Source organism: Rhinatrema bivittatum, chromosome 4 (assembly GCF_901001135.1).
Source record: "Rhinatrema bivittatum chromosome 4, aRhiBiv1.1, whole genome shotgun sequence".
In the NCBI taxonomy this organism is placed as follows: domain Eukaryota; kingdom Metazoa; phylum Chordata; class Amphibia; order Gymnophiona; family Rhinatrematidae; genus Rhinatrema; species Rhinatrema bivittatum.
Genome location: NC_042618.1, coordinates 99,672,143 through 99,687,438, shown reverse-complemented (window position 1 = coordinate 99,687,438; position 15,296 = coordinate 99,672,143).

The following is a 15,296-nucleotide window of genomic DNA, read 5'->3' as shown; positions in this document are numbered from 1 at the left end:
CTGCAGCATACCCTGGAATTCAAACATCATCCTCTTGGCACAAGGACGATTTGGAATATATTTCTCCTGAGGCACATTTTCACCAGAAACCCAGATAGGTCACCTCCAACACAGTATCTGAGAATCTGTTCTGGCTCCAGTGCTATTTGTTGCTTAAATTCCTCCCAGACCTTATCGTCCTTAGTGTTCTGCTTCACCATTGCCTCCTCCAACTCTTCATCCTCAAGAGACTCCAGTGCCCTACCTCAGGCTGTTGCAGCTGCTGCCTCCACACACGCCTTCGTGTTCCCTGAACTATGGGCAGCATCTCGAGTTTCCTTTTTCAGGCCACTTCCTCAGGCTGATTTACAATCTCATACACTGGGAAAAGAAACCTGGGATTGTAGGACTGCAGTGTCGCATCAACAGGGCCGGCGCTTGCTTTTTCGCTGCTCTGTGAGAACAATTATTGTGCTGCCCCACCCCACCCCCACTTCATTCATTCTCCGTCTTGGGCCTGCTATAAAAAGCCCAGCTCCTTCCAGCAACCTAAACTTTAAAAACTGTCACCCTGTCACCTCCCTCCCACGGAACCCATTGCTGGTGCAAGAGTATGAGGTGCCCTAAGCAAATCTTATAAACCTTGCACCCCGCCTCCTGCTCTCTCCACGTACACGGTTAAAAATTATGCATTTATAATAGATTTTGCATGAAAAAGAATATTCAAAGGACAGTCTTCTGAAGTAAAAAAAAATATCATAAGTATTTGAAATGCAGTTCCTTGGTACCAACCAGAAAATCCTACAAAAAAAGACCTTGCAACCCATATGGCATTAGGGCTACTGTAATGCGTGTTAGGTGTGGGTTTGACCCTCAGAAAGCCATGGGTAAATTACAATTACAATATAATAAACCTCCCACACCAAAACAGCACTAACTGCCAGCATTTAAAAAAGTAACAACCCTACACCAGGCGCAAAAACACCAATAAACCTATTAGGAAAATAGAAGAAACCAAGCTGCTATAGATTCCTACATGCTAGCAGAATACTCCTCCACATCACACATGCAGGTCACAGGCAGACCCCCACCAAATACAGGAAAAAGAAACCATAAAATATAAATAGAAACACGCAGGCAAAAACTGAATAGGAAACTGCAACAAGTCAGACTCTATGCAATGCAACAATGGAAAAACAGAAATCACCAATCCTCAGCCATTAAGCATTAAAATCAAGAAATATAATAAATACATTAATCATAATAGTATAAACATATTGTAAACCGATGTGATATCCCAGATGAATGTCGGTATATAAAAACCCCAAATAAATAAATAAATATTTCAAAACAGCTGGTGAATAGAAGATCCAATAATTAAAAACTCAAACAATTTGTTTTAAATTTCTCAAACACCAATAAAATATTTCAAAACAGCAGAAACACAAAAAAATAATAAGGATAAAATAATTCACATTCTTCATACCTGGAAACTTTAGATTTCTAGTCATGCAGATTGTCATAGATTAGTGAGAGAGAGAGAAGTATAAAGTTTCTCCTCTCTCTCTCATAGATATATATCTATACGTATACATACATACATATGCTGTCTCCCTCATACACGCACGTTCCCTCTTACATACATATGCTCACATGCACATGTTTCTCTCGCCCACACATTCTCGCTTACACACATGATCACAGATGCTCCCTCCTACACAATAATATTCACACACTCAAACACGTTCCTTCTTACATACATATACACACTTCAAGATCCCTCTCTTTCTCACATATATATACTCAAGACATACACACGCTCACAAATGCACACATGCTCAGACACACACGAAGAAAACACCCTATGCTTCAATACCTCAACCTTTCCTGATATAAACTGAAGAATTTACTGCCAAAAAAGAACTTACTAGACATCTTATTCCATCATCCTTAGAGCTTGCATCTGCCTCAGTGCTCCCTCTCTCACATATACACACACTCCCTCTTTCACACACATGCTCAGACACACACATACATTCTCAGACACCCACACACACTCCACTAATGCTCAGACACACACACACACACACACACACACACACATGCTCAGACACACACACACACTCCACTTATGCTCAAATACTCACACACACACATATACATACTCATACACATACAGGTTTCCTCCTGCTCATACATACACTGTAGAACCAAGGCCTGTCTCAGCAGCCCTGGCCCTCCACTTCTTCGGCGGGCAGGTTGTTTTTCCCTTCTGGCTGCCTAGCACGTGGTTCTGCAGCTCATCCTGACCTTACAGCTCTGTAACTCTTCGCCGCGCGGCAGGTTGGGAACTGCTGCATCGCCCTATGGCTCCTTCTCTTCTTCGCTGCGCGGCAGGTTGGGAACTGCCGCGCAGCCCTAGGGCTCCTCCTTTTCTTTGCCATGTGGCAGGTTAGGGACCAACGTGTGGCCCTAGGGCTCCTCTTCTTCTTCGCCATGCGGCGCTACAGCTCCTCCTCTGCTTCACCACGTGGCCCTGCAAATCTCTCATCTTTGCCACGCTGGGGGTGGTGAACCGCCGCGCGGCCCTAGGGTTCATCTTTACTGCGCAGCGAAGAAGAGGAGGAGCCATAGCACCGTGCAGTCCTCCGCCGCCACCTCATCATCACTGCGTGGCACGTTAGGAACCACCACAGGGCCCTGCAAGTTCCTCCTCTTCGCCACTGCGGCCTGCGACTCCTTCTTTTCTTTGAGGCGCGGCAGTGCCAGCAGCTGACTCAATTTGGTCATGGCCCAAAGGCCGCCACCCTGTGCAAGTGCATGGCTTCCACAGTGGGTTGCGCCAGCCCTGTGCGTCAATCAGACTGCATGGAGCAGCACTGCTCATGCCCTGCCCTCCAGTCCAGATGCTGATGCTCTCTGCCGGAGTCGAGGGCTCTCTGGCACTTGGTGCTGGTTATGGGCTCCAAGCAGCTGCAGACTCTGTAGTGGGGAACTGCAGCTGGGAGAGGCTCTTCTGGTGCTATATCATACAAGACGAGGTTGAAATTCGAGTTCAGAAATAATGTAATACCTATAAATATATTCAAACTGTAGATAGCCTTTTAGGGTGAATTTTCAAAGACTTAGGCGGAGTTTGTGCACCAAAAAATTGGCATATATGTATATAAGCAGCTTTTGTCCAAGCTAAGATTTTCAGAAGGATGCACGTATGCACGTACCTCCGCTGCCAGGCAGAAAAGCATGCCCAGAGGGAGGGTATTGCAAGGGCATTCTCGGTCCGGGTCGGAAAATACGCACAAATTCACATATTTTATAAGCAGAATATGTGCACATGTCCTCAAACATGCGCCCGTCCTTTGACACCTGCCAATCAAGTTGTGGAAATTAAATCTGACTTCTCTTTTGTGTACTGCAGGGGTGGGATCTAAGGAAAGTGATAGAGAGTCAGGGCGAACTGGTGCTGGGAAGCATGTGCACAAGTATTGTCATAAACGAGATACACTCAGGTATCGGCCAACTTCATCACATACCTGCCTCTGCGCACAAGCACAATCGGTTCATGTGTACGATAAATGCACATACTTTTATAAGACAGGTATACAAACCGCGCATGGACTTTTGAGGTGGATACACTGGGATTTTATAAACTGTGCAGCTCCCCGCTGCCGTCTCTAAAATACAGGCGTGACTTTAAGTGCACGTACTTATGCGTGCATGGGCTGAGTTATGCCCACACTACCGAAAATTACCCTCTTGCAAACTATGCAGGGGACACTTTTAACACACGCATTTTCAGCAAATTTTCAGAGGGAAACTCAACCCTGTTTCCCATTGATAATTAGCTGCAGCAACGTGTACACACTGGGGAGGGGGGGGGGCATGTGCTATTTGTGCAGAGTTGAGCGAGGGCTAAATAACGAGAGAACGGTTGAAAATCACCTGTACGTGTGCTATTTTACTTCCCGCGATGCCGCCTTCTAATGTGGATAAAAGCTACGTGTAATGTTAGCCACGTTTGAGGAAGGCAATTTTCAGCCAGACCTTTTCACCCACGTAAATGCCTTTGACAGTTGCTTTCCCTCGTTTTAATTCTTGGCTTCAGACGTCTCTGTAGCCTTTCATCTAACCTGAAGCAAAGGCAAGAAAGTCTGATTTGGACAAGACAACCTCCGTTCGCATGCTGTAGTGTAGTGTACTAGTAGTTGATTCAAGAGGCTGAATAGCCCTGCTAGATTTCTTTACTATTTGGTCAAAAATAGCTAGCATGGGTGCAATGGTAATCTACTTGGATACACATAGAAATAAAGGTCTTTATTATTTGGTGACTATAACAATAAATGCAGAAAGTGGAAGCTATTTCCCCAGAACTGAGTAATCTAATTTTGGACAGTTCAAAACTGAGTGGTTGATTAACTCAAATCAATCTTTTTTTTTGTCAGATGAATCGCAGTGTTGGACTGCTTCCAACAGAGTGCTGAGGCAGGTGAAACCAGCGTTTGCTGGCGTAGGAAAGCACTGCTCCCTTCTACTGCTCTTCTACTTGTCATCTTAGATTGACCGATAAAACCAACTCCATTATGGCTTTAACCTGCAGCCTTAGTGCAACCGCAGTTATTCAGGCAACCTCACAAGTAAAACTATTCACTGTAACAGACACTAGACCTTTCAGTATATCTGCATGTATGTATTTACTAAGCACGTGCATTTTTGTTAGGGTTAGTTTTGTTTCAAAATAGCGTGCCCTACATGTTTGATGCATGCTCCTTCAAAATAGGACATGCTAAAAACAAAATGCGACTGCCAAAATGAAACAAAACACATTTTTTGCCCTGCACATCCCTACCTATTTACATCTCTGTACAATTTCATTCAGGAACAAAACTGTTGCTTTGTTCTGTGTTTAAAAAAAACCCAACCCCAAAACAATTGTATGCCGGCTCAGTGGCGGTGCTGCGCGCTGCCTTCTGGAGGAACTAAAGTTCAATTCTAGGTCAAGCTTTTGGCTCTGCAGGCAGGCTGGGGCTGGGAATGTTGTGCAGACGGCGTTCACAGCCCTCAGGGGAGGGAATCTTGGCTGTTGCTCTAGGGTGACACCTACTGGGCAGGGGCATGCATAGCGGGTTCTGGAAGGAGCTGCAGGCCGTGGGCCCTAGCCAAGGACTGTCACTGCAATAGCTGGGCTAGGTGGGGAATTGAGCACTGGCTAGTTATGAATGAAGGCTCATGGCACTGTTGCCACTGGTTGCCACTGAACTGGAACTCCAAAAGAGAAAGAAACTGCTGGACTAAATAAAACAAACAGCCACAGATTGCTAGTACATTAGTTATCAAAACAGTCCTAGAGGTTTCCCACCGCAGGCCTGGTTTTCAGGGTAACCAAAATCTGCAAATCCACTTGCTTGCTAGATTCAATGCAGAAACATAAAAACATGACGGCAGAAAAAGACCATAGGGCCCATCCAGTCTGCCCATTCGTCCAATTTATCCAATCCCATGACGCCCTCAAAAATTCCCCATGATTGTCCCATGCTTTTTTGAATTCAGATACCGTTTGACTCCACCGCCTCCACTGGGAGGCCGTTTCATGCCTTCACCACCCTCTCTGTAAAGAAGTATTTCCTAAGATTACTCCTGAGTCTACCCCCCTTTCACTGTCATCCTTCTTCTAGAGCCTCCTTTCCATTGAAAGAGGCTCATCTCCTGTGCATGGAAAGCTTTGAATTATTTAAATGTCTCTATCACCTCTCCCCCTATCCCGCCTTTCCTCTAAGGTGTACATGTTTAGATCTTTAAGTCTATCCCCATGTGCTTTACAACAAAGACCATTGATCATTTTAGTAGCCACCCTCTGGACCGACTCCAACTGGTTCATATCCTTTTGAAGGTGCGGTCTCTAGAATGTATACAAATATATATATCATGCGCATTCACTGTGGGTAGCCTGAAAAACAGAATTCTTGTGAGGGCCTGCCACATCAGGTTGAGAAACATTGTGCTCGTGCCAATTTATCATAAGGAACAACAAAAGACTGCAATGTCAGCAAATGCAGCAATCAAAATATACGATAGCAAACATCAAGACAGTGAATGGGTAATTAGATAGGTGTGCAATAAAGCTGTCTTCCCTACTAACAGGAGCAAAGTTGGGTATTTAATGTTATGCGCAATGCATAGCAATCTCTTCACTTTATCTGAACCAACAATAGGAGCATTCTCAGGTGTTAAGAGGGAGATGGTAGGGATTACAAAGAGCAGTAAGAAAAAGCCATTCACCTTGGGATATCATTACCTTCTAATAAAGGAGGCCAGGGCAGCTTCTGCCAGCGATAGGTGATTCTCAGACGGTAGGCAGAGAGGACTGAAGGGCAGCAGTAGGTTGCCTAAGACAACTGAATGGACAAAAAAAAAAAAGAAAGGAGTGGGTCTGAGGAAGAAGAGAGAGAACTGGAATAGCCAGCACTTTGTAACGTGGAACTATGTGCTTCCCACTTGGAGGAGCCGGTGCCAGTTATCTTGAGAGGGACTTAAATCCCGACTGAATTGGTTCACAGAAACTTTCCTTGGGCCGGCCCAGTGGCCGTGCCTCGGGCTGCCAGGCGGAGGAACTAGGTTTGATTGCCAGGTCAGCTTGGGCCCCGGAAAGCCACAGGTGCAACCTTCACAGTTCCTGGGGGAAGGGAGGGAAGTCTCGGCTATTGGTGAAGTTAAGGTGCATGCACAGCAGTCTCCAAAGGGAGCCATCGTCTGACACCTGGCCAAAGACCAAGCACTGCAATAACTGGGCTAGATGGAGAGGTGGAAGTGGGGATTGTAAAAAGAAGGGGAATCCTCCGGGTAGTTATAAATGAAGGCTTATGGCACCGTCGCCCCCTAGAGGCCAGTTCCAATTGAGCCCCCAAAAGAGCAGGAGAAACCTGCCGGTCTAAAAATGTAATTGTAAAGCAAAACAAAACTCATTCCAACGTTCATACACACAAAACAGCCACCATAATCGATGAGCTCCTACATTCACAGCTTGTGGCCCTACCTTTCTCTGGCCATGGTAGCCCTGACAGGAGTCTTGCTAAGTTCCAGCAAATGACTGTGCATAACTAGGTGAAGTATGAACCTCAGGGTCCTCTGAGAGGCTGACCAGGAAATTGCCACATGGAGGTTTATCCAGGGCCTTCAGCATTTACCAGAATATGATAAGCAGATGGACCATTACTGAATTCTTACATATTCCAAAACCCATTCTAATACAAAGCTCTTCCAGCAGTTGCCACGAAACATTGAGACAGTAATGGGATGTAACCTTCAATGAGCCCTGCCAGCTGAAGCACAAATGCCACACCTTTCACCAGTGAACCAGAATGGCAGAGCAGGCAGAGGCCCATGTGGGCCCGCAGGATGGATTGGATACCACTGTGGGGGAAAGTGGGCCAGCGGTCAGACACAGTGGTGGAGATAGGAGGGCAGGCAGCTGCAGGTGCAGAGGATATTTCAGCCCATCGTTTTGGAGGAGCCTTTTCAGCCAGTGAGAAAATACAAAGAAGTTGATGAATAACAGTATGTGACTTATCCATCCCTTAAGACTTCAAAACACAATGACCCGTTCCATAGGCAAAACATGCCACTTCCACACACTCCTGCTCTTAACCAACTCTTCCCCAGGGAGAGAGGCTGCATTACATGTGGAAATGCTAAAAACAATTTCCTAGTGCCCAGACATTGGAGTCTGAAACAGAAGTTTTCTTTTCCCCCAATTGTTTCATGATATTGAGTGTCTGGAAAACAGGAAGCAGCTTCCTCCGACCCCTGGAAGTTCTGAATACAGCGCAGCTGTGGGTGGTCTAAGGCAACCCTCCTTCTCTATAGGGCAGCATCTAACCACAGCTCCAGACAATCTGCAAGAAAATCACGACTGCCAGAACAATGACTAGCACCTGCCTTCTCCTTTTGGTAAATAGCTTCTAAAAAAAAATGACACTTTTGTATTTATGATGCAGAGAGATCTTAAAAGTCTCTTCCCTCTACTGACACTACACTCTAGCCAGGGATATTGGTTAGTTATGCATATTGAAAGGAATGGTCCTAAACTCTTCAAGCAGGTCTGGTAGTCATCCTATCCATAATTAATATTTGTAGGTTAATAATGCAGTGTTGATGCAAATGAGTTGAATTGCAAACTGGTTACAAAGAGAACACTGGTTGACCTGATGGCTCAGTGGCAGGCAGCGGGTCTCTCTGGTTTGATTTAAGGACATTTGCCATACTGGGTCAGACCAAGGGTCCATCAAGTCCAGCATCCTGTTTCCGACAGTGGCCGATCCAGGTCAAAAGAACCTGCAAGATTCCAAAGAGTAAACAGACCCCATGCTGCTATTGCGCAGCGAGAAGTTGTGGCTATTTCTTAAGTCTTCTTGGTCACTAACAGTTTATGGACTTCTCCTCCAAGAACTTGTCCAAACCTTTTTTTAAACCCAGCTGCACTGACTGCTGTAACCAGATCTTTCTGTAATGAATTCCAGAGCTTAATTGTGTGTTAAGTGAAAAAGAATTGTCTCTGATTTATTTTGAATGTGCTACTTACTAACTTCATGAGGTGCCCCTTAGTCTTTGTATTTTTTTAAAAAGTAAATAACCAATTTACATTTACCCGTTCTATTCCATTCATGATTTTATAGATCTCTATCATATCCCCCCTCAGCTGTCTCTTTTCCAAGCTGAACAGCCCCAACCTCTTTAGCCTTGCCTCATAGAGGGGTCATTTCACCCCCTTATCATGTTGGTTGCCTCTATTGGTATCGTTTCCATTGCAATTATATCTTTTATGAGATGCGGCGACCAGACCTGCACACAGTATTCTAGGTTCGGCCTCACCATGGAGCAATACAGAGGCATTATGACATTTGTTGGTTTTATTTTCTATTCCTTTCCTAATAATTTCTAACATTCTGTTTGCTTTTTTGACCGCTCCACACATTGAACTGAGGATTTCAAAGTATTGTCCACTATGATGCCCAAATTCTATTCCTAGATAGTAACTTCTATTATGGAACCTAACATCGTGTAACTACAGCATGGGTTACTTTTCCCCATGTGCATCGCTTTGCACTTGTCCATTTTAATTTCATCTGCCATTTGATGCCCAATCTTCCATTCTTGCAAGGCCCTCCTGCAATTTTTCACAATCTGCTTGTGATTTAATAACTCAGAATAATTTTGTGTCGTCTGCAAATTTGATCACTTCGCTCATTGTTCCCCTTTCCAGATCATTTATAAATATATTAAAAAGCACTGGTCCCAGTACAGATTCCTGAAGCACTCCATTGTTTACCTTTCTCCATTGAGAAAACTGTCCATTTAATCCTACTCTCTGTTTCCTATCTTTTAACCAGTTTGCTCTCCACAATAGGTCATTGCCTCCTATCCTATGACTTAATTTTCTCAGGAGTCTCTCATGGGGAATTTGTCAAATGCCTTCTGAAAATCCAAATACACTACATCCACCGGCTTACCTTTATCCACATGTTTATTAACCCCTTCAAAAAACATATAGCAGATTGGATTCCCTTGTGTAAATCCCATGTTGGTTCTGGCCTATTAAACCATGTCTTTCCATATATTCTGTGATTTTGCTCTTTAGAATAGTTCCCATGATTTTTCCCAGCACCGAAATCAGACTCACCAGTCCATAGTTTCCCATTTTTAAAAATGTGGGTTACATTGGCCACCTTCCAGTCTTCAGGCACAACGGAGGATCCCAATGATAGGTGGTTACAAATTACACTGGTATACACATTTTCAGAAGTAGTCTGCTTCAGTGATAAAATGTGCCATTTATTATTGATGTTGATGTGCTGAATTCAAATATGACAATTAAACCAGTTGATTGACTACTGTTTCTATGATATTTAAGTTTTTACATTTTACGTCTGTCTATTGCATAGATAGTAGAGTTTTAATCATAAATTGTAAACTTAGGTCTTTTCATGTATTTATGATTGCATAATATTGCTCCTGTTCTGTTTAATTAATACCTTAAAAATTAAATCAGCAAAAGGATTATAGAAATACAATTTACTATGAAACAAAAGGCCAAAAACTATTGGGGTAGATTTTCAAAGGGGTACGCGCGTATCGTACGCGCGTACCCCCCGAAAACCTACCCTAAACCCCCCCTGCGCGCGCCGAGCCTATTTTGCATAGGCTCGGCGGCACGCGCAAGCCCCGGGCTGCGCGTAAGTCCCGGGGCTTGCATGGAGAGGCGTGCTGGGGGGCGTGGCGGTCGTGACGCAGTGTTTCGGGGGCGGCGCCGCGGGCGTGGTTTTGGCCCGGGGGTGTTCCGGGGGCGTGGCCGCGCCCTCCGGAACAGCCCCTGGGTCGGGTGATGGCTCGCCAGCAGCCCGCTGGCGTGCGCAGATTTACATCTGCCTCCGGCAGGCATAAATCCGGCAATAAAGGTAGGGGGGGTTTAGATAGGGCCGGGGGGGTGGGTTAGGTAGGGGAAGGGAGAGGAAGGTGAGGGGAGGGCAAAAGAAAGTTCCGTCCGAGGCCACTCCGATTTCGGAGCGGCCTCGGAGGGAACGGAGGCAGGCTGCGCGGCTCGGCGCGCGCAGGCTGCCCAAAATTGGCAGCCTTGCGCGCGCCAATCCCGGATTTTAATGGATACGCGCGGCTACAAAAGTACGCGTTCGCGCTAAATTATAAAATCTACCCTATTATGTACATAGTTTAGTTCTTATTCAGAGGCTACTTGGCTTGTCTCTTGTATTCATTAAATTGAATGGAACATCTCTTTGTCTGCAAGCATTGATGAGTTCCATTTACCCTGATATCGTTTTTCCATTGCTGCACTAGCCAGGTGAAATCATTTGCCATGCTCATCGCTTACTGCTCCGCAGTTTGGTGAAAAGAAATCTAGATGAGTGTTCAAAACATGTATCTTTAGTGACATGTTACAGCCAAGGATTCTGTATGCCTTGAGGAGGTTTTCTACCAATTCCTTGTAGTTGCCTGCCTTGTTGTTTCTGAGAAAATTTCTTACCATTAATTGGAAAGCTTTCCATGCAATGCACTGTTCAAACTCAGGCATAGATTTATTCATAGATTGAGTCAAAGATGTATATTAGTCATTTCTGGTTTAATTTTAGATCCTTTCCCTTCTTAACTCACTTATCTTCCGCAATTCCCAAGTCAAAGTTCGTATATACTGACCCAGTAGCATATTTTGAAAACTAAAGCCAATCAATAATTTAAGAAACCACAAAAACGATGCACTATTATTTTTTCGAGGGATATAAATACCATAAATAAATAAACAAGATATCACCTCTGTTGAACTAATTATACCCTGTTATTATTTCAAAAATATTTCAATAAGAGAAATCTCTCTAAATTGTATAGTGATTTTCAATCTCTCAAAATTGAGAGCAGTTTTTCTCACAAAACAATCTTTTACCACGAGTCACGATATCAACACGTAAAAAAATATACAAAAAAAGTAATTCACGGGTTGGAGGAGGTCGGTTTATGATTAAAATTACTATACACTGCTGGATGCGGTGATATAAGGAGATTGTATGAAACCTTCCTCTTCTTTCCTAAAAAAAAATTTTCGTGGTAAAAGATTGTTTTGTGAGAAAAACCTCTCAATTTTGAGAGATTGAAAATCACTATACAATTTAGAGAGATTTCTCTTATTGAAATATTTTTGAAATAATAACAGCGTATAATTAGTTCAACAGAGGTGATATCTTCTTTATTTATATCATCAATAATTTAAAGCATCATTTTCATTCTCAGTGACTCAGATATAATAAAGTTTGAATACATTCATGTAGGAAGCATTTTGGCTATAGACCAGTGTTTCCAGTAACAGATCTGCAATTTCACTTTTGAGTTCTTTCAAAACTCTGGGGTGTATACTATCTGGTCCAGGTGATTTTCTACTCTTTAGTTTATCAATCTGCTTATTACATCTTCCAGCATCTCAGTGATTTTTATCAGTTCTTTAGAATCATCACTATTGAATTCAGTTTCTGGCACAGGTATTTCCACAATATAATCCCAACCAATGTACTGGTATATGCTATAAAGCACCCTATCACCCACAAAACGTTTGTTAGACCCTCAATTCACAAGTAGGCATTAATGAATCCGACTCTATTATGATAAGGGGTCTCGTTACTTTAATTTTGAATCACATATATATTTTGTTTTAGTTTTAGTTTTTAAAATTTCCTTAAAAGCAGTCCTGGCACAAAATTGATGGGACAAATCTCCCAACCAGTAGATCCAATAGCTAATATTTTGCAAGTTGAGAATACTTATCAACGATGAAGAGGTGACCTGACCTCTTCATCGTTGATTGGGATTATATTGTTGATTGGGATTATATTGTTGTTTACAAAGTTGTGTACTGGAATACACGGTTGGTATAAGTGGGTGTTTGTGTGAGTGATACAGGTATTTCCATAACATCCTGTTCAGTAAACACTTAAGCAAAGAACTAATTCAGTCTTTTTATGATGCTCTTATCTTCTCTAAGTGCCCATTTAACCTCCCAATCATCTAATGGTCCAACCAATCCCTCTTAGATTTCCTGCTTCAGATATTTTTAAAAACATTTTCATTATGAGTTTTTACCTCTAAGGCCAGTTTCTTTTCAAATTCTCTTTTAGCCCACCTTATCAATGTTTTACATCTAACTTGTCAATACTTATGCTTTTTCTTATTTTTCTCAGATGGATCCTTTTCCAATTTTTGAAAGAAGTTCTTTTGGAAAAAATAGCCTCTTTTACTTCACCTTTAACTATGCCACCAGTTATTTGACCTCCCTTCCACTTGTTTTAATGCATGGAATATATCTGGACTTGGCTTCTAAGATGGTTTTCTTAAACAATGACCACACCTGATATAAACTTTCTTTGTAGCTGTACCTTTTAGTTATTTTCTATTTTCTTCATTTTATCAAAGTCTCCCTTTTGAAAGTTTAATACTAGAGTTGTAGATTTACTTAATATTCTCCCAGTCATTAAATCAAATTTGATTGCACTATGATCACAATGGCCGAGCAGTCCCATCATCATTACCTCTCAAATCAAATCTTGCGTTTCACTAACAATTAGTTCTAAAATGGATCCCCCTCTCATCAGTTCCCAAACCAACCGTTCAATGTAGCAGTTGTTTATTTCATCATTTATTTCTATAACAGATCTTCCACATTGTTAATCTGTTGGAGCTGGAGATGCAGTGATGGCAGCATTCACAGTCCCTGTGGAGTAGAAAGTCATGGTTCTTATTAAGGGTGATTCCTGGTGGCTGGATTTAGAATCCATGATAAAAGGGCTCTGGAAGGAGCCCTGGTACATGGCTCTCAGGCTCAAGACTGCTGCTGTAATGACCAAACTAGGAGTAGTGGTAGGGAGGATGCATTAAAATAGGGGGGAAATCCTTGGGTAGGTGCCAATGAATGTTCATGACATTCATTGGATCCAGCACTGGATCCAACTAAGCAAGAAGAAAGAGGAGAAAGGAGGAACTACTGGGCCAAAAAATATAAATGGGTCACATAACACCCTTGTTGAGACATGATTAGTCTCCTACATACTGTGATCAGTATAGACAGGAAAAGGATGCTAATAATTTTTTTTCCACGTACAGTAGGACATAACATAGTGTTGTTGGGCAATGATATGGCGCAATGCTCTTAAACCTTTTGCAGAAGCACAAGAAAAACATTGAACCAAGTAAACTATCCTTCTCCTATAATCTTCCTTCAAAAGACTCCAGCAGACTTCAGTGATCACTTTACCGGCTGATGAACATCTTCCCCGTGAGTTTCATGGAGGTCTCAATTCAGTGGTTTGGTGAAAGTTGTTGTGATGGCATGAACGTTAGCTCTAAGTACCATCTCTGACCTTCTCCACTTAAAAAAATGGTGTTTGATAGCAATATGCGTTATCTTGGACTTGTCCATATAGTTCTTGCAATGAGTGATGGATACTTTTTTGTCACATCTGACATACAGGCCGATACAGTATAGTGCGCTCCGACAGAGCGCACTGTTAGCCAGCATTTGGACGCACATTTTCGACACGCTAGCTTTACCCCTTATTCAGTAAGGGTTAACAGCGTGTCCAAAATGCACGTCCAACCCCCCCCCCGAACCTAATAGCGCCCGCAATATGCAAATGCATGTTAATGGCCCTATTAAGTATTCCCACGCGATTTCAGAAATTAGCGCCTACCCAAAGGTAGGTGCTAATTTCTCCAGGCACCGGGAAAGTGCACAGAAAAGCAGTAAAAACTGCTTTTCTGTGCACCCTCTGACTTACTATCATGGCGATATTAAGTCAGAGGTCCCGAAAGTTTAAAAAAGTAAAAAAAAAAAAAAATTTTAAATAGGCCCACAGCTCGCGGGTTGAAAGCCGGACACTCAATTTTGTCAGCATCCGGTTTCCGAACCCGTGGCTGTCAGCGGGCTCAAGAACCGACGCCGGCAAAATTGAGCGTCGGCTGTCAAACCCGCTGACAGCCGCCGCTCCTGTCCGAAAAGAGGCGCTAGGAACGCTCTAGTGTCCCTAGCGTCTCTTTTTACCGCTGGGCCTAATTTAAATAAATGTATTTACTGAATCACGTGCACAGGAGAGTGGCTTGTGCGTGCGCCGGGAGAGTGGGCGCTCGCCCGCGTTTTTTACTGTATCGGCTCATTAGATTGGTCCAGGAATAAATTGTGCCTGATCCAGCTGGAAACCAAGTCCATTGTCAATGTAAATTCTCTTTAGGGTTCACAGAGTTCACCTCTCAAGTCTCCTGCATCTACTCCTTGAAATTCTTCAAAACTCCTCCTTTGTCTCATAGGATAGGCATTCACATATCCCATTGCTTTGTTGACAATGTTATGAATATACCTTGCCCCAAGCCAGATCTGCCAGTCATTGCACGATTAATTTCTCCCCAAGTAAGAATACAGACTAGTGTGCTCACTGAGGGATCGATTTTAAAAGCATTGCTCGTTCTCAAATACCCACATGTGCACATATGTGGACTGTGCTTCAGCCTCGCAGATGTTAAAAGCCACGATTTATCCGTGAATATGGGAGCAAAAAATAAGGGGGGGCGGGGCCAACTGTTATGCGTGTAACTCCGTATTTTAAAACCAGAAGCCGCAGCACCCAGCAGCTTGTTAGCCACTTAACTTTACTGCTGCTCCTGATGAGAAGCAAGTCTGTAGATCTTGCTTTTTTTTTTTTTTTTTTAATAATTTGCTGTTTATTAGCTTTTTCAATGATTACAATATACATTGAATTGAAAATGTATAGCATAAT